Source organism: Heptranchias perlo, unplaced genomic scaffold (genome assembly GCF_035084215.1).
Source record: "Heptranchias perlo isolate sHepPer1 unplaced genomic scaffold, sHepPer1.hap1 HAP1_SCAFFOLD_939, whole genome shotgun sequence".
NCBI classification, from domain to species: Eukaryota; Metazoa; Chordata; class Chondrichthyes; order Hexanchiformes; family Hexanchidae; genus Heptranchias; species Heptranchias perlo.
The window spans coordinates 40,262-59,065 of record NW_027139980.1 but is presented as its reverse complement, the minus strand read 5'-3'; the positions used below and the strand labels follow the sequence as shown (position 1 = coordinate 59,065).

At 52.1% G+C, this 18,804-nt stretch overlaps 1 pseudogene; it reads left to right on the top strand.

Moving 5' to 3' along the window:
• The window catches only part of LOC137319935 (RNA-binding protein 39-like), a 47,477-nt pseudogene that overhangs the window by 11,096 nt on the left and 17,577 nt on the right, over window positions 1-18,804 (top strand).

Genomic DNA, 18,804 nt, shown 5'->3' with positions numbered 1-18,804 from the left:
AGTCCCCTCTCTCTCTCAGGGAGATATCTGTACACTGACTGGTGTCTCTCAGTCCCTCTCTCTCAGGGAGATATCTGCACACTGACTGGTGTCTCTCAGTCCTCTCTCTCAGGGAGATATCTGTACACTGACTGGTGTCTCTCAGTCCCCTCTCTCTCTCAGGGAGATATCTGTACACTGACTGGTGTCTCTCAGTCCCTCTCTCTCAGGGAGATATCTGCACACTGACTGGTGTCTCTCAGTCCTCTCTCTCAGGGAGATATCTGTACACTGACTGGTGTCTCTCAGTCCCCTCTCTCTCTCAGGGAGATATCTGTGCACTGACTGGTGTCTCTCAGTCCTCTCTCTCTCAGGGAGATATCTGTACACTGACTGGTGTCTCTCAGTCCCCTCTCTCTCAGGGAGATATCTGTGCACTGACTGGTGTCTCTCAGTCCCCTCTCTCTCAGGGAGATATCTGTACACTGACTGGTGTCTCTCAGTCCCTCTCTCTCAGGGAGATATCTGTACACTGACTGGTGTCTCTCAGTCCCCTCTCTCAGGGAGATATCTGTACACTGACTGGTGTCTCTCAGTCCTCTCTCTCTCAGGGAGATATCTGTACACTGACTGGTGTCTCTCAGTCCCTCTCTCTCAGGGAGATATCTGTGCAGTAACTGGTGTCTCTCAGTCCCCTCTCTCAGGGAGATATCTGTACACTGACTGGTGTCTCTCAGTCCCCTCTCTCTCTCAGGGAGATATCTGTACACTGACTGGTGTCTCTCAGGCCCCTCTCTCTCAGGGAGATATCTGTACACTGACTGGTGTCTCTCAGTCCCTCTCTCAGGGAGATATCTGTACACTGACTGGTGTCTCTCAGTCCCCTCTCTCTCTCAGGGAGATATCTGTGCACTGACTGGTGTCTCTCGGTCCCTCTCTCTCAGGGAGATATCTGTATACTGACCGGTGTCTCTCAGTCCCCCCTCTCTCAGGGAGATATCTGTACACTGACTGGTGTCTCTCAGTCCTCTCTCTCTCAGTGAGATATCTGTACACTGACTGGTGTCTCTCAGTCCCCTCTCCCTCAGGGAGATATCTGTGCACTGACTGGTGTCTCTCGGTCCCTCTCTCTCAGGGAGATATCTGTATACTGACCGGGGTCTCTCAGTCCCCCCTCTCTCAGGGAGATATCTGTACACTGACTGGTGTCTCTCAGTCCTCTCTCTCTCAGGGAGATATCTGTACACTGACTGGTGTCTCTCAGTCCCCTCTCTCTCAGGGAGATATCTGTACACTGACTGGTGTCTCTCAGTCCCCCCTCTCTCAGGGTGATATCTGAACACTGACTGGTGTCTCTCAGTCCCCTCTCTCTCAGGGAGATATCTGTACACTGACTGGTGACTCTCAGTCCCTCTCTCTCAGGGAGATATCTGTATACTGACCGGGGTCTCTCAGTCCACTCTCTCTCAGGGAGATATCTGTATACTGACCGAGGTCTCTCAGTCCCCCCTCTCTCAGGGAGATATCTGTACACTGACTGGTGTCTCTCAGTCCCCTCTCTCTCAGGGAGATATCTGTACACTGACTGGTGTCTCTCAGTCCCCCCTCTCTCAGGGAGATATCTGTACACTGACCGGGGTCTCTCAGTCCCTCTCTCTCAGGGAGATATCTGTACACTGACTGGTGTCTCTCAGTCCCCTCTCTCTCTCAGGGAGATATCTGTACACTGACTGGTGTCTCTCAGTCCCCTCTCTCTCTCAGGGAGATATCTGTGCACTGACTGTTGTCTCTCAGTCCCCTCTCTCTCAGGGAGATATCTGTACACTGACTGGTGTCTCTCAGTCCCCTCTCTCTCAGGGAGATATCTGTGCACTGACTGGTGTCTCTCAGTCCCCTCTCTCTCAGGGAGATATCTGTCCACTGACTGGTGTCTCTCAGTCCCTCTCTCTCAGGGAGATTTCTGTGCAGTAACTGGTGTCTCTCAGTCCCCTCTCTCAGGGAGATATCTGTACACTGACTGGTGTCTCTCAGTCCCCTCTCTCTCAGGGAGATATCTGTACACTGACTGGTGTCTGTCAGACACCCCTCTCTCTCAGGGAGATATCTGTACACTGACTGGTGTCTCTCAGTCCCCTCTCTCTCAGGGAGATATCTGTGCACTGACTGGTGTCTCTCAGTCCCCTCTCTCAGGGAGATATCTGTACACTGACTGGTGTCTCTCAGTCCCTCTCTCAGGGAGATATCTGTACACTGACTGGTGTCTCTCAGTCGCTCTCTCTCAGGGAGATATCTGTACACTGACTGGTGACTCTCAGTCCCTCTCTCTCAGGGAGGTATCTGTACACTGACCGGTGTCTCTCAGTCCCTCTCTCTCAGGGAGATATCTGTACACTGACCGGTGTCTCTCAGTCCCTCTCCCTCAGGGAGATATCTGTACACTGACTGGTGTCTCTCAGTCCCTCTCTCTCAGGGAGATATCTGTACACTGACTGGTGTCTCTCAGTCCCCTCTCTCAGGGAGATATCTGTACACTGACTGGTGTCTCTCAGTCCCCTCTCTCTCAGGGAGATATCTGTCCACTGACTGGTGTCTCTCAGTCCCTCTCTCTCAGGGAGCTATCTGTACACTGACTGGTGTCTCTCAGTCCCCTCTCTCTCAGGGAGATATCTGTACACTGACTGGTGTCTCTCAGTCCCCTCTCTCTCAGGGAGATATCTGTACACTGACTGGTGTCTCTCAGTCCCTCTCTCTCAGGGAGATATCTGTACACTGACTGGTGTCTCTCTGTCCCCTCTCTCTCAGGGAGATATCTGTACACTGACTGGTGTCTCTCAGTCCCTCTCTCTCAGGGAGATATCTGTACACTGACTGGTGTCTCTCAGTCCCCCCTCTCTCAGGGAGATATCTGTACACTGACTGGTGTCTCTCAGTCCCTCTCTCTCAGGGAGATATCTGTCCACTGACTGGTGTCTCTCAGTCCCTCTCTCTCGGGGAGATATCTGTACACTGACTGGTGTCTCTCAGTCCCCTCTCTCTCAGGGAGATATCTGTACACTGACTGGTGTCTCTCAGTCCCTCTCTCAGGGAGATATCTGTACACTGACTGGTGTCTCTCAGTCACTCTCTCTCAGGGAGATATCTGTACACTGACTGGTGTCTCTCAGTCCCCTCTCTCTCAGGGAGATATCTGTACACTGACTGGTGACTCTCAGTCCCCTCTCTCTCAGGGAGATATCTGTACACTGACTGGTGTCTCTCAGTCCCCTCTCTCTCAGGGAGATATCTGTGCACTGACCGGTGTCTCTCAGTCCCTCTCTCTCAGGGAGATATCTGTACACTGACTGGTGTCTCTCAGTCCCTCTCTCAGGGAGATATCTGTACACTGACTGGTGTCTCTCAGTCCCTCTCTCAGGGAGATATCTGTACACTGACTGGTGTCTCTCAGTCCCCTCTCTCTCAGGGAGATATCTGTACACTGACTGGTGTCTCTCAGTCCCTCTCTCAGGGAGATATCTGTACACTGACTGGTGTCTCTCAGTCCCCTCTCTCTCAGGGAGATATCTGTACACTGACTGGTGTCTCTCAGTCCCTCTCTCTCAGGGAGATATCTGTACACTGACTGGTGTCTCTCAGTCCCCTCTCTCTCAGGGAGATATCTGTACACTGACCGGGGTCTCTCAGTCCTTCTCTCTCAGGGAGATATCTGTACACTGACTGGTGTCTCTCAGTCCCCTCTCTCTCAGGGAGATATCTGTACACTGACTGGTGTCTCTCAGTCCCTCTCTCTCAGGGAGATATCTGTACACTGACTGGTGTCTCTCAGTCCCCTCTCTCTCAGGGAGATATCTGTACACTGACTGGTGTCTCTCAGTCCTCTCTCTCTCAGGGAGATATCTGTACACTGACTGGTGTCTCTCAGTCCCTCTCTCAGGGAGATATCTGTACACTGACTGGTGTCTCTCAGTCACTCTCTCTCAGGGAGATATCTGTACACTGACTGGTGTCTCTCAGTCCCCTCTCTCTCAGGGAGATATCTGTACACTGACTGGTGACTCTCAGTCCCCTCTCCCTCAGGGAGATATCTGTACACTGACTGGTGTCTCTCAGTCCCCTCTCTCTCAGGGAGATATCTGTACACTGACCGGTGTCTCTCAGTCCCTCTCTCTCAGGGAGATATCTGTACACTGACTGGTGTCTCTCAGTCCCTCTCTCAGGGAGATATCTGTACACTGACTGGTGTCTCTCAGTCCCTCTCTCAGGGAGATATCTGTACACTGACTGGTGTCTCTCAGACCCCTCTCTCTCAGGGAGATATCTGTACACTGACTGGTGTCTCTCAGTCCCTCTCTCAGGGAGATATCTGTACACTGACTGGTGTCTCTCAGTCCCCTCTCTCTCAGGGAGATATCTGTACACTGACTGGTGTCTCTCAGTCCCTCTCTCTCAGGGAGATATCTGTACACTGACTGGTGTCTCTCAGTCCCCTCTCTCTCAGGGAGATATCTGTACACTGACCGGGGTCTCTCAGTCCCTCTCTCTCAGGGAGATATCTGTACACTGACTGGTGTCTCTCAGTCCCCTCTCTCTCAGGGAGATATCTGTACACTGACTGGTGTCTCTCAGTCCCTCTCTCTCAGGGAGATATCTGTACACTGACTGGTGTCTCTCAGTCCCCTCTCTCTCAGGGAGATATCTGTACACTGACTGGTGTCTCTCAGTCCTCTCTCTCTCAGGGAGATATCTGTACACTGACTGGTGTCTCTCAGTCCCACTCTCTCAGGGAGATATCTGTATACTGACTGGTGTCTCTCAGTCCCCTCTCTCTCAGGGAGATATCTGTACACTGACTGGTGACTCTCAGTCCCTCTCTCTCAGGGAGATATCTGTACACTGACTGGTGACTCTCAGTCCCCTCTCTCAGGGAGATATCTGTACACTGACTGGTGTCTCTCAGTCCCTCTCTCTCAGGGAGATATCTGTACACTGACTGGTGTCTCTCAGTCCCCTCTCTCTCAGGGAGATATCTGTACACTGACTGGTGACTCTCAGTCCCCTCTCTCAGGGAGATATCTGTACACTGACTGGTGACTCTCAGTCCCTCTCTCTCAGGGAGATATCTGTACACTGACTGTTGTCTCTCAGTCCCCCCTCTCTCAGGGAGATATCTGTACACTGACTGGTGTCTCTCAGTCCCCTCTCTCTCAGGGAGATATCTGTACACTGACTGGTGTCTCTCAGTCCCTCTCTCTCAGGGAGATATCTGTACACTGACTGGTGTCTCTCAGTCCCCTCTCTCTCAGGGAGATATCTGTACACTGACTGGTGACTCTCAGTCCCCTCTCTCTCAGGGAGATATCTGTACACTGACTGGTGACTCTCAGTCCCCTCTCTCTCAGGGAGCTATCTGTACACTGACTGGTGTCTCTCAGTCCCCTCTCTCTCAGGGAGATATCTGTACACTGACTGGTGACTCTCAGTCCCCTCTCTCTCAGGGAGATATCTGTACACTGACTGGTGTCTCTCAGTCCCTCTCTCTCAGGGAGATATCTGTACACTGACTGGTGTCTCTCAGTCCCCTCTCTCTCAGGGAGATATCTGTACACTGACTGGTGACTCTCAGTCCCCTCTCTCTCAGGGAGATATCTGTACACTGACTGGTGACTCTCAGTCCCCTCTCTCTCAGGGAGCTATCTGTACACTGACTGGTGTCTCTCAGTCCCCTCTCTCTCAGGGAGATATCTGTACACTGACTGGTGACTCTCAGTCCCCTCTCTCTCAGGGAGATATCTGTACACTGACTGGTGACTCTCAGTCCCCTCTCTCTCAGGGAGATATCTGTACACTGACTGGTGTCTCTCAGTCCCCTCTCTCTCAGAGAGATATCTGTACACTGACTGGTGTCTCTCAGTCCCCCCTCTCTCTCAGGGAGATATCTGTACACTGACTGGTGTCTCTCAGTCCCCTCTCTCAGGGAGATATCTGTACACTGACTGGTGTCTCTCAGTCCCTCTCTCTCAGGGAGATATCTGTACACTGACTGGTGTCTCTCAGTCCCTCTCTCTCAGGGAGATATCTGTACACTGACTGGTGTCTCTCAGTCCCTCTCTCTCAGGGAGATATCTGTACACTGACTGGTGTCTCTCAGTCCCCTCTCTCAGGGAGATATCTGTACACTGACTGGTGTCTCTCAGTCCCCTCTCTCTCAGGGAGATATCTGTACACTGACTGGTGTCTCTCAGTCCCTCTCTCTCAGGGAGATATCTGTACACTGACTGGTGTCTCTCAGTCCCCTCTCTCTCAGGGAGATATCTGTACACTGACTGGTGTCTCTCAGTCCTCTCTCTCAGGGAGATATCTGTACACTGACTGGTGTCTCTCAGTCCCCTCTCTCTCAGGGAGATATCTGCACACTGACTGCTGTCTCTCAGTCCCCTCTCTCTCAGGGAGATATCTGTACACTGACTGGTGTCTCTCAGTCCCTCTCTCTCAGGGAGATATCTGTACACTGACTGGTGTCTCTCAGTCCCTCTCTCTCAGGGAGATATCTGTACACTGACTGGTGTCTCTCAGTCCCTCTCTCTCAGGGAGATATCTGTACACTGACTGGTGTCTCTCAGTCCCTCTCCCTCAGGGAGATATCGGTACACTGACTGGTGTCTCTCAGTCCCTCTCTCTCAGGGAGATATCTGTACACTGACTGGTGTCTCTCAGTCCCCTCTCTCAGGGAGATATCTGTACACTGACTGGTGTCTCTCAGTCCCTCTCTCTCAGGGAGATATCTGTACACTGACTGGTGTCTCTCAGTCCCCTCTCTCTCAGGGAGATATCTGTACACTGACTGGTGACTCTCAGTCCCCTCTCTCTCAGGGAGATATCTGTACACTGACTGGTGACTCTCAGTCCCCTCTCTCTCAGGGAGCTATCTGTACACTGACTGGTGTCTCTCAGTCCCCTCTCTCTCAGGGAGATATCTGTACACTGACTGGTGTCTCTCAGTCCCTCTCTCTCAGGGAGATATCTGTACACTGACTGGTGACTCTCAGTCCCCTCTCTCTCAGGGAGATATCTGTACACTGACTGGTGACTCTCAGTCCCCTCTCTCTCAGGGAGATATCTGTACACTGACTGGTGTCTCTCAGTCCCCTCTCTCTCAGGGAGATATCTGTACACTGACTGGTGTCTCTCAGTCCCCCCTCTCTCTCAGGGTGATATCTGTACACTGACTGGTGACTCTCAGTCCCCTCTCTCTCAGGGAGATATCTGTACACTGACTGGTGTCTCTCAGTCCCTCTCTCAGGGAGATATCTGTACACTGACTGGTGTCTCTCAGTCCCTCTCTCTCAGGGAGATATCTGTACACTGACTGGTGTCTCTCAGTCCCTCTCTCTCAGGGAGATATCTGTACACTGACTGGTGTCTCTCAGTCCCTCTCTCTCAGGGAGATATCTGTACACTGACTGGTGTCTCTCAGTCCCCTCTCTCAGGGAGATATCTGTACACTGACTGGTGTCTCTCAGTCCCCTCTCTCTCAGGGAGATATCTGTACACTGACTGGTGTCTCTCAGTCCCTCTCTCTCAGGGAGATATCTGTACACTGACTGGTGTCTCTCAGTCCCCTCTCTCTCAGGGAGATATCTGTACACTGACTGGTGTCTCTCAGTCCTCTCTCTCAGGGAGATATCTGTACACTGACTGGTGTCTCTCAGTCCCCTCTCTCTCAGGGAGATATCTGCACACTGACTGCTGTCTCTCAGTCCCCTCTCTCTCAGGGAGATATCTGTACACTGACTGGTGTCTCTCAGTCCCTCTCTCTCAGGGAGATATCTGTACACTGACTGGTGTCTCTCAGTCCCTCTCTCTCAGGGAGATATCTGTACACTGACTGGTGTCTCTCAGTCCCTCTCTCTCAGGGAGATATCTGTACACTGACTGGTGTCTCTCAGTCCCTCTCCCTCAGGGAGATATCTGTACACTGACTGGTGTCTCTCAGTCCCTCTCTCTCAGGGAGATATCTGTACACTGACTGGTGTCTCTCAGTCCCCTCTCTCAGGGAGATATCTGTACACTGACTGGTGTCTCTCAGTCCCCTCTCTCTCAGGGAGATATCTGTACACTGACTGGTGTCTCTCAGTCCCTCTCTCTCAGGGAGATATCTGTACACTGACTGGTGTCTCTCAGTCCCCTCTCTCTCAGGGAGATATCTGTACACTGACTGGTGTCTCTCAGTCCTCTCTCTCAGGGAGATATCTGTACACTGACTGGTGTCTCTCAGTCCCCTCTCTCTCAGGGAGATATCTGCACACTGACTGGTGTCTCTCAGTCCCCTCTCTCTCAGGGAGATATCTGTACACTGACTGGTGTCTCTCAGTCCCTCTCTCTCAGGGAGATATCTGTACACTGACTGGTGTCTCTCAGTCCCCTCTCTCTCTCAGGGAGATATCTGTACACTGACTGGTATCTCTCAGTCCCCTCTCTCTCAGGGAGATATCTGTACACTGACTGGTGTCTCTCAGTCCCCTCTCTCTCAGGGAGATATCTGTACACTGACTGGTGTCTCTCAGTCCCCTCTCTCTCAGGGAGATATCTGTACACTGACTGGTGTCTCTCAGTCCCCTCTCTCTCAGGGAGATATCTGTACACTGACTGGTGTCTCTCAGTCCCTCTCTCTCAGGGAGATATCTGTACACTGACTGGTGTCTCTCAGTCCCCTCTCTCTCAGGGAGATATCTGTACACTGACTGGTGTCTCTCAGTCCCTCTCTCTCAGGGAGATATCTGTACACTGACTGGTGTCTCTCAGTCCCCTCTCTCTCAGGGAGATATCTGTACACTGACTGGTGACTCTCAGTCCCCTCTCTCTCTCAGGGAGATATCTGTACACTGACTGGTGTCTCTCAGTCTCCTCTCTCTCTCAGGGAGATATCTGTACACTGACTGGTGACTCTCAGTCCCCTCTCTCTCAGGGAGATATCTGTACACTGACTGGTGTCTCTCAGTCCCTCTCTCTCAGGGAGATATCTGTACACTGACTGGTGTCTCTCAGTCCCCTCTCTCTCTCAGGGAGATATCTGTACACTGACTGGTGTCTCTCAGTCTCCTCTCTCTCTCAGGGAGATATCTGTACACTGACTGGTGACTCTCAGTCCCCTCTCTCTCAGGGAGATATCTGTACACTGACTGGTGTCTCTCAGTCCCCTCTCTCTCAGGGAGATATCTGTACACTGACTGGTGACTCTCAGTCCCCTCTCTCTCAGGGAGATATCTGTACACTGACTGGTGTCTCTCAGTCCCCTCTCTCTCAGGGAGATATCTGTACACTGACTGGTGTCTCTCAGTCCCCTCTCTCTCAGGGAGATATCTGTACACTGACTGGTGTCTCTCAGTCTCCTCTCTCTCAGGGAGATATCTGTACACTGACTGGTGACTCTCAGTCCCTCTCTCTCAGGGAGATATCTGTACACTGACTGGTGACTCTCAGTCCCCTCTCTCTCAGGGAGATATCTGTACACTGACTGGTGTCTCTCAGTCCCCTCTCTCTCAGGGAGATATCTGTACACTGACTGGTGTCTCTCAGTCCCCTCTCTCTCAGGGAGATATCTGTACACTGACTGGTGTCTCTCAGTCTCCTCTCTCTCAGGGAGATATCTGTACACTGACTGGTGACTCTCAGTCCCTCTCTCTCAGGGAGATATCTGTACACTGACTGGTGTCTCTCAGTCCCCTCTCTCTCAGGGAGATATCTGTACACTGACTGGTGTCTCTCAGTCCCTTCTCTCTCTCAGGGAGATATCTGTACACTGACTGGTGTCTCTCAGTCCCTCTCTCTGAGGGTGATATCTGTACACTGACTGGTGTCTCTCAGTCCCCTCTCTCTCAGGGAGATATCTGTACACTGACTGGTGTCTCTCAGTCCCCCCTCTCTCAGGGAGATATCTGTACACTGACTGGTGTCTCTCAGTCCCCTCTCTCAGGGAGATATCTGTACACTGACTGGTGTCTCTCAGTCCCCTCTCTCTCAGGGAGATATCTGTACACTGACTGGTGTCTCTCAGTCCCCTCTCTCAGGGAGATATCTGTACACTGACTGGTGTCTCTCAGTCCCCTCTCTCAGGGAGATATCTGTACACTGACTGGTGTCTCTCAGTCCCCTCTCTCTCAGGGAGATATCTGTACACTGACTGGTGTCTCTCAGTCCCTCTCTCTCAGGGAGATATCTGTACACTGACTGGTGTCTCTCAGTCCCCTCTCTCTCAGGGAGATATCTGTACACTGACTGGTGACTCTCAGTCCCCTCTCTCTCTCAGGGAGATATCTGTGCACTGACTGGTGTCTCTCAGTCTCCTCTCTCTCTCAGGGAGATATCTGTACACTGACTGGTGACTCTCAGTCCCCTCTCTCTCAGGGAGATATCTGTACACTGACTGGTGTCTCTCAGTCCCTCTCTCTCAGGGAGATATCTGTACACTGACTGGTGTCTCTCAGTCCCCTCTCTCTCAGGGAGATATCTGTACACTGACTGGTGACTCTCAGTCCCCTCTCTCTCTCAGGGAGATATCTGGACACTGACTGGTGTCTCTCAGTCTCCTCTCTCTCTCAGGGAGATATCTGTACACTGACTGGTGACTCTCAGTCCCCTCTCTCTCAGGGAGATATCTGTACACTGACTGGTGTCTCTCAGTCCCCTCTCTCTCAGGGAGATATCTGTACACTGACTGGTGACTCTCAGTCCCCTCTCTCTCAGTGAGATATCTGTACACTGACTGGTGTCTCTCAGTCCCCTCTCTCTCAGGGAGATATCTGTACACTGACTGGTGTCTCTCAGTCCCCTCTCTCTCAGGGAGATATCTGTACACTGACTGGTGTCTCTCAGTCTCCTCTCTCTCAGGGAGATATCTGTACACTGACTGGTGACTCTCAGTCCCTCTCTCTCAGGGAGATATCTGTACACTGACTGGTGACTCTCAGTCCCCTCTCTCTCAGGGAGATATCTGTACACTGACTGGTGTCTCTCAGTCCCCTCTCTCTCAGGGAGATATCTGTACACTGACTGGTGTCTCTCAGTCCCCTCTCTCTCAGGGAGATATCTGTACACTGACTGGTGTCTCTCAGTCTCCTCTCTCTCAGGGAGATATCTGTACACTGACTGGTGACTCTCAGTCCCTCTCTCTCAGGGAGATATCTGTACACTGACTGGTGTCTCTCAGTCCCCTCTCTCTCAGGGAGATATCTGTACACTGACTGGTGTCTCTCAGTCCCTTCTCTCTCTCAGGGAGATATCTGTACACTGACTGGTGTCTCTCAGTCCCTCTCTCTGAGGGTGATATCTGTACACTGACTGGTGTCTCTCAGTCCCCTCTCTCTCAGGGAGATATCTGTACACTGACTGGTGTCTCTCAGTCCCCCCTCTCTCAGGGAGATATCTGTACACTGACTGGTGTCTCTCAGTCCCCTCTCTCAGGGAGATATCTGTACACTGACTGGTGTCTCTCAGTCCCCTCTCTCTCAGGGAGATATCTGTACACTGACTGGTGTCTCTCAGTCCCCTCTCTCAGGGAGATATCTGTACACTGACTGGTGTCTCTCAGTCCCCTCTCTCAGGGAGATATCTGTACACTGACTGGTGTCTCTCAGTCCCCTCTCTCAGGGAGATATCTGTACACTGACTGGTGTCTCTCAGTCCCCTCTCTCAGGGAGATATCTGTACACTGACTGGTGTCTCTCAGTCCCCTCTCTCTCAGGGAGATATCTGTACACTGACTGGTGTCTCTCCGTCCCCTCTCTCAGGGAGATATCTGTATACTGACTGGTGTCTCTCAGTCCCTCTCTCTCTCAGTGAGATATCTGTACACTGACTGGTGTCTCTCAGTCCCCTTTCTCTCAGGGAGATATCTGTACACTGACTGGTGTCTCTCAGTCCCTCTCTCTCAGGGAGATATCTGTACACTGACTGGTGTCTCTCAGTCCCCTTTCTCTCAGGGAGATATCTGTACACTGACTGGTGTCTCTCAGTCCCCTCTCTCTCAGGAAGATATCTGTACACTGACTGGTGTCTCTCAGTCACTCTCTCTCAGGGAGATATCTGTACACTGACTGGTGTCTCTCAGTCCCCTCTCTCTCAGGGAGATATCTGTACACTGACTGGTGTCTCTCAGTCCCTCTCTCTCAGGGAGATATCTGTACACTGACTGGTGTCTCTCAGTCCCCTCTCTCTCAGTGAGATATCTGTACACTGACTGGTGTATCTCAGTCCCCTTTCTCTCAGGGAGATATCTGTACACTGACTGGTGTCTCTCAGTCCCTCTCTCTCAGGGAGATATCTGTACACTGACTGGTGTCTCTCAGTCCCCTTTCTCTCAGGGAGATATCTGTACACTGACTGGTGTCTCTCAGTCCCCTCTCTCTCAGGAAGATATCTGTACACTGACTGGTGTCTCTCAGTCCCCTCTCTCTCAGGGAGATATCTGTACACTGACTGGGGTCTCTCAGTCCCCTCTCTCAGGAAGATATCTGTACACTGACTGGTGTCTCTCAGTCACTCTCTCTCAGGGAGATATCTGTACACTGACTGGTGTCTCTCAGTCCCCTCTCTCTCAGGGAGATATCTGTACACTGACTGGTGTCTCTCAGTCCCCTCTCTCTCAGGGAGATATCTGTACACTGACTGGTGTCTCTCAGTCCCCTCTCTCAGGGAGATATCTGTACACTGACTGGTGTCTCTCAGTCCCCTCTCTCAGGGAGATATCTGTACACTGACTGGTGTCTCTCAGTCCCCTCTCTCTCTCAGGGAGATATCTGTACACTGACTGGTGTCTCTCAGTCCCCTCTCTCTCAGGGAGATATCTGTACACTGACTGGTGTCTCTCAGTCCCCTCTCTCTCAGGGAGATATCTGTACACTGACTGGTGTCTCTCAGTCCTCTCTCTCTCAGGGAGATATCTGTACACTGACTGGTGTCTCTCAGTCCTCTCTCTCAGGGAGATATCTGTACACTGACTGGTGTCTCTCAGTCCTCTCTCTCTCAGGGAGATATCTGTACACTGACTGGTGTCTCTCAGTCCTCTCTCTCTCAGGGAGATATCTGTACACTGACTGGTGTCTCTCAGTCCCTCTCTCTCAGGGAGATATCTGTACACTGACTGGTGTCTCTCAGTCCTCTCTCTCTCAGGGAGATATCTGTACACTGACTGGTGTCTCTCAGTCCTCTCTCTCAGGGAGATATCTGTACACTGACTGGTGTCTCTCAGTCCTCTCTCTCTCAGGGAGATATCTGTACACTGACTGGTGTCTCTCAGTCCCCTCTCTCTCAGGGAGATATCTGTACACTGACTGGTGTCTCTCAGTCCTCTCTCTCTCAGGGAGATATCTGTACACTGACTGGTGTCTCTCAGTCCTCTCTCTCAGGGAGATATCTGTACACTGACTGGTGTCTCTCAGTCCCCTCTCTCAGGGAGATATCTGTACACTGACTGGTGTCTCTCAGTCCCCTCTCTCTCAGGGAGATATCTGTACACTGACTGGTGACTCTCAGTCCCTCTCCCTCAGGGAGATATCTGTACACTGACTGGTGTCTCTCAGTCCCCTCTCTCTCAGGGAGATATCTGTACACTGACTGGTGTCTCTCAGTCCCCTCTCTCAGGGAGATATCTGTACACTGACTGGTGTCTCTCAGTCCCCTCTCTCTCATGTAGATATCTGTACACTGACTGGTGACTCTCAGTCCCGCTCTCTCTCAGGGAGATATCTGTACACTGACTGGTGTCTCTCAGTCCCTCTCTCTCAGGGAGATATCTGTACACTGACTGGTGTCTCTCAGTCCCTCTCTCTCTCAGGGAGATATCTGTACACTGACTGGTGTCTCTCAGTCCCTCTCTCTCTCAGGGAGATATCTGTACACTGACTGGTGTCTCTCAGTCCCTCTCTCTCAGGGAGATATCTGTACACTGACTGGTGACTCTCAGTCCCGCTCTCTCTCAGGGAGATATCTGTACACTGACTGGTGTCTCTCAGTCCCCTCTCTCAGGGAGATATCAGTACACTGACTGGTGACTCTCAGTCCCTCTCCCTCAGGGAGATATCTGTACACTGACTGGTGTCTCTCAGTCCCTCTCTCTCAGGGAGATATCTGTACACAGACTGGTGTCTCTCAGTCCCTCTCTCTCAGGGAGATATCTGTACACTGACTGGTGTCTCTCAGTCCCCTCTCTCTCAGGGTGATATCTGTACACTGACTGGTGTCTCTCAGTCCCCTCTCTCTCCGGGAGATATCTGTACACTGACTGGTGTCTCTCAGTCCCCTCTCTCTCAGGGAGATATCTGTACACTGACTGGTGTCTCTCAGTCCCCTCTCTCTCAGGGTGATATCTGTACACTGACTGGTGTCTCTCAGTCCCCTCTCTCTCAGGGAGATATCTGTGCACTGACTGGTGTCTCTCAGTCCCCTCTCTCTCAGGGAGATATCTGTACACTGACTGGTGTCTCTCAGTCCCCTCTCTCTCAGGGAGATATCTGTACACTGACTGGTGTCTCTCAGTCCCCTCTCTCTCAGGGAGATATCTGTACACTGACTGGTGTCTCTCAGTCTCTCTCTCAGGGAGATATCTGTACACTGACTGGTGTCTCTCAGTCTCTCTCTCAGGGAGATATCTGTACACTGACTGGTGTCTCTCAGTCCCCTCTCTCTCTCAGGGAGATATCTGTGCACTGACTGGTGTCTCTCAGTCCCCTCTCTCTCAGGGAGATATCTGTACACTGACTGGTGTCTCTCAGTCCCCCTCTCTCTCAGGGAGATATCTGTACACTGATTGGTGTCTCTCAGTCTCTCTCTCAGGGAGATATCTGTACACTGACTGGTGTCTCTCAGTCTCTCTCTCAGGGAGATATCTGTACACTGACTGGTGTCTCTCAGTCCCCTCTCTCTCAGGGAGATATCTGTACACTGACTGGTGTCTCTCAGTCCCCTCTCTCTCAGGGAGATATCTGTACACTGACTGGTGTCTCTCAGTCCCTCTCTCTCAGGGAGATATCTGTACACTGACTGGTGTCTCTCAGTCCCTCTCCCTCAGGCCCTGGTGGCTCCTTCCATGCTCCCTCAAGCCGCTACTTGACGTTGTTCCCTTTTCTTCCCCAGCCACAGTCGCGAGAGGAGACACGGGAACGACCGTCACCGTCACCGAAGGAGGAGCCGCGTCCGAAGACGGCGACGTCCCAGGGGGAAGCCGAGGCACGGCCGGAGAGGGCACTGCAGCCACAGTAGGGGGCATCGGCACTCCCACAGGGGGTGCCACAGGTACTAGCGGGCGAGTGAGGCACTGGAATTGCCGCCTTACTGAGGGGCTACGAGGAGCAGTCGCCTTTGTGGAACCTGGCACCAAACAATTAAACTCTTACTGACCTCGCTCCACACAGTGTTCACACCAAGCAATTAAACTCTTACTGACCTCGCTCCACAGAGTGTTCACACCAAGCAATTAAACTCTTACTGACCTCACCCCGCAGAGTGTTCACATCAAGCAATTAATCTCTTACTGACCTCGCCCCTCAGAGTGTTCACATCAAGCAATTAATCTCTTACTGACCTCGCCCCTCAGAGTGTTCACATCAAGCAATTAAACTCTTACTGACCTCGCCCCTCAGAGTGTTCACATCAAGCAATTAAACTCTTACTGACCTCGCCCCGCAGAGTGTTCACATCAAGCAATTAATCTCTTACTGACCTCACCCTGCAGAGTGTTCACATCAAACAATTAAACTCTTACTGACCTCGCTCCACAGAGTGTTCACACCAAACAATTAAACTCTTACTGACCTCGCCCCACAGAGTGTTCACACCAAACAATTAAACTCTTACTGACCTCACCCTGCAGAGTGTTCACACCAAGCAATTAAACTCTTACTGACCTCACCCTGCAGAGTACAGAATTTAGAAGATTAAGGGGTGATTTGATCGAAGTTTTCAAGATATTAAGGGGAACTGATAGGGTGGATGGAGAGAAACTATTTCCGCTGGTTGGGGATTCTAGGACTCGGGGACATAGTCTAAAAATTAGAGCCAGACCTTTCAGGAGCGAGATTAGAAAACATTTCTACACACAAACGGCGGTAGAAGTTTGGAACTCTCTTCCGCAAACGGCAATTGATACTAGCTCAATCATTAATTTTAAATCTGAGATAGATAGATTTTTGTTAACCGAAGGGTATTAAGAGATTTGGGGCTGAGGCGGGAAGATGGAGTCAGGTCGCAGATCAGCCATGATCTCATTGAATGGCGGGACAGGCTCGAGGGGCTGAATGGCCTCCACCTGTCTCTATGTACCTGATAGAGGCACAGAGTACAAAAGCAAGGAAGTGATGCTAAACCCTTTATAAAACACTGGTTAGGCCTCAGCTGGAGTATTGTGTCCAGTCCTGGGCACCGCACTTTAGGAAGGATGTGACGGCCTTGGAGAGGGTGCGGAGGAGATTTACTAGAATGGTCCCAGGGATGAGGGACCTCAGTGATGCGGAGAGACTGGAGAAGCTGGGATTGTTCTCCTCAGAGCAGAGAAGGTTAAGGGGAGATTTGATCGAGGGGTTCAAAATCAGGAAGGGGTTTTGAGAGAGTAAATAAGGAGAGACTGTTTCCAGGGGGGCAGGAGGGTCGGGAACCAGAGGACACGGATTTAAGGCGATCGGGGAAAGAGCCAGAGGGGGAGATGAGGAGAAATGTTTTTTTACGCAGCGAGTTGTGATGATCTGGAATTCGCTGCCTGAAAGGGCGGTGGGAGCAGATTCAATAATAACTTTCAAAAGGGGGAATCGGAGAAATACCGGAAGGGAAAAATTTACAGGGATACGGGGAAAGAGCAGGGGGGGGGGGAGTGGGACTGATTGGATAGATCTTTCAAAGAGCCAGCACAGGCAGGATGGGCCGAATGGCCTGCTCCTGTGCTGTATCTACTATGATACCATGATAACCTGCAGAAATTTCTCACCAAATAATTACACTCTGACTGACCTTGCCCGAGACAGGGTTGGGATCTTGCCAGAAAGCCATGAAGGTTGGGGGTGTTGTCATGGGACGCCCGGTCTATCTCAGGCGCGTAACCCGACTCCGATTGTGTTGCAGGCACCACCATACTCGCAGCAGGAGCCGGAGCCCGTTCTTCCGAGAAAGGAGTCACGTCAGGTGAGTCTGGGATTACGGGAGCCCCCACCCAGACCCCTTATCAATGGAGGGCTCACCGCTGGCCGACAGGATCAGTGCGAGTACTCACCACCAAACACAGCCTGAGAGTCACACTGCCCGAGTGTCACACGCAGGCGTCACACTTCTGCTAGAGGCGACGGTAATCTTTCCCTTCAAGACAATCAATCGCATACTGCCAGGTCTTGCCAGCAATGCCCACATCCTGAGATTGAAAAAGGCTTCCCGTACATTAGCACTGTCAGAGGGTCAGCACCGTGGGAGCGCTGCACTGTCGGAGGGTCAGTACTGAGGGAGCGCCGCACTGTCGGAGGGTCGGTACTGAGGGAGCGCCGCATTGTCGGAGGGTCAGTACTGAGGGAGCGCCGCACTGTCGGAGGGTCAGTACTGAGGGAGTGCCGCACTGTCGGAGGGTCGGTACTGAGGGAGGGCCGCACTGTCGGAGGGTCAGTACTGAGGGAGCGTCGCACTGTCGGAGGGTCAGTACTGAGGGAGCGCCGCACTGTCGGAGGGTCGGTACTGAGGGAGCGCCGCACTGTCGGAGGGTCAGTACTGAGGGAGCGCCGCACTGTCGGAGGGTCAGTACTGAGGGAGCGCCGCACTGTCGGAGGGTCGGTACTGAGGGAGCGCCGCACTGTCGGAGGGTCGGTACTGAATTTCCAATTTCATTCACCCCTCCCTTCCCCTCTCCCCCATCTCGTCTCCCCTCGCCTGACCCCCAGCCCAGTGTCCCCAGACATCCATCACCTCTGTTTCTCTTTCTTGTGAAGGGACCACTCTCGTAACCGTAGTCCGGAGGAGCGAGATTCCTGCACTGTGCTGTGTCTCCAGTTCTCGGCTCACATCAGGTCCAGCGATCTCGAGGGTTTCTTCTCCACTGTGGGAAAGGTAAGAGAGCCTTGTTCTCCGAGTGTGTACATCAATCGCTGTACCTGCCCTGGGAGTGTTTGATGGGACAGTGTAGAGGGAGCTTTACTCTGTATCTAACCCTGTACCTGACCCTGGGAGTGTTTGATGGGACAGTGTAGAGGGAGCTTTACTCTGTATCTAACCCTGTACCTGCCCTGGGAGTGTTTGATGGGACAGTGTAGAGGGAGCTTTACTCTGTATCTAACCCTATATCTGCCCTGGGAGTGTTTGACGGGACAGTGTAGAGGGAGCTTTACTCTGTATCTAACCCTGTACCTGCCCCTGGGAGTGTTTGATGGGACAGTGTAGAGGGAGCTTTACTCTGTATCTAACCCTGTACCTGCCCCTGGGAGTGTTTGATGGGACAGTGTAGAGGGAGCTTTACTCTGTATCTAACCCTGTACCTGACCCTGGGAGTGTTTGACGGGACAGTGTAGAGGGAGCTTTACTCTGTATCTAACCCTGTACCTGCCCTGGGAGTGTTTGACGGGACAGTGTAGAGGGAGCTTTACTCTGTATCTAACCCTGTACCTGACCCTGGGAGTGTTTGATGGGACAGTGTAGAGGGAGCTTTACTCTGTATCTAACCATGTACCTGCCCTGGGAGTGTTTGATGGGACAGTGTAGAGGGAGCTTTACTCTGTATCTAACCCTGTACCTGCCCTGGGAGTGTTTGATGGGACAGTGTAGAGGGAGCTTTACTCTGTATCTTACCCTGTACCTGACCCTGGGAGT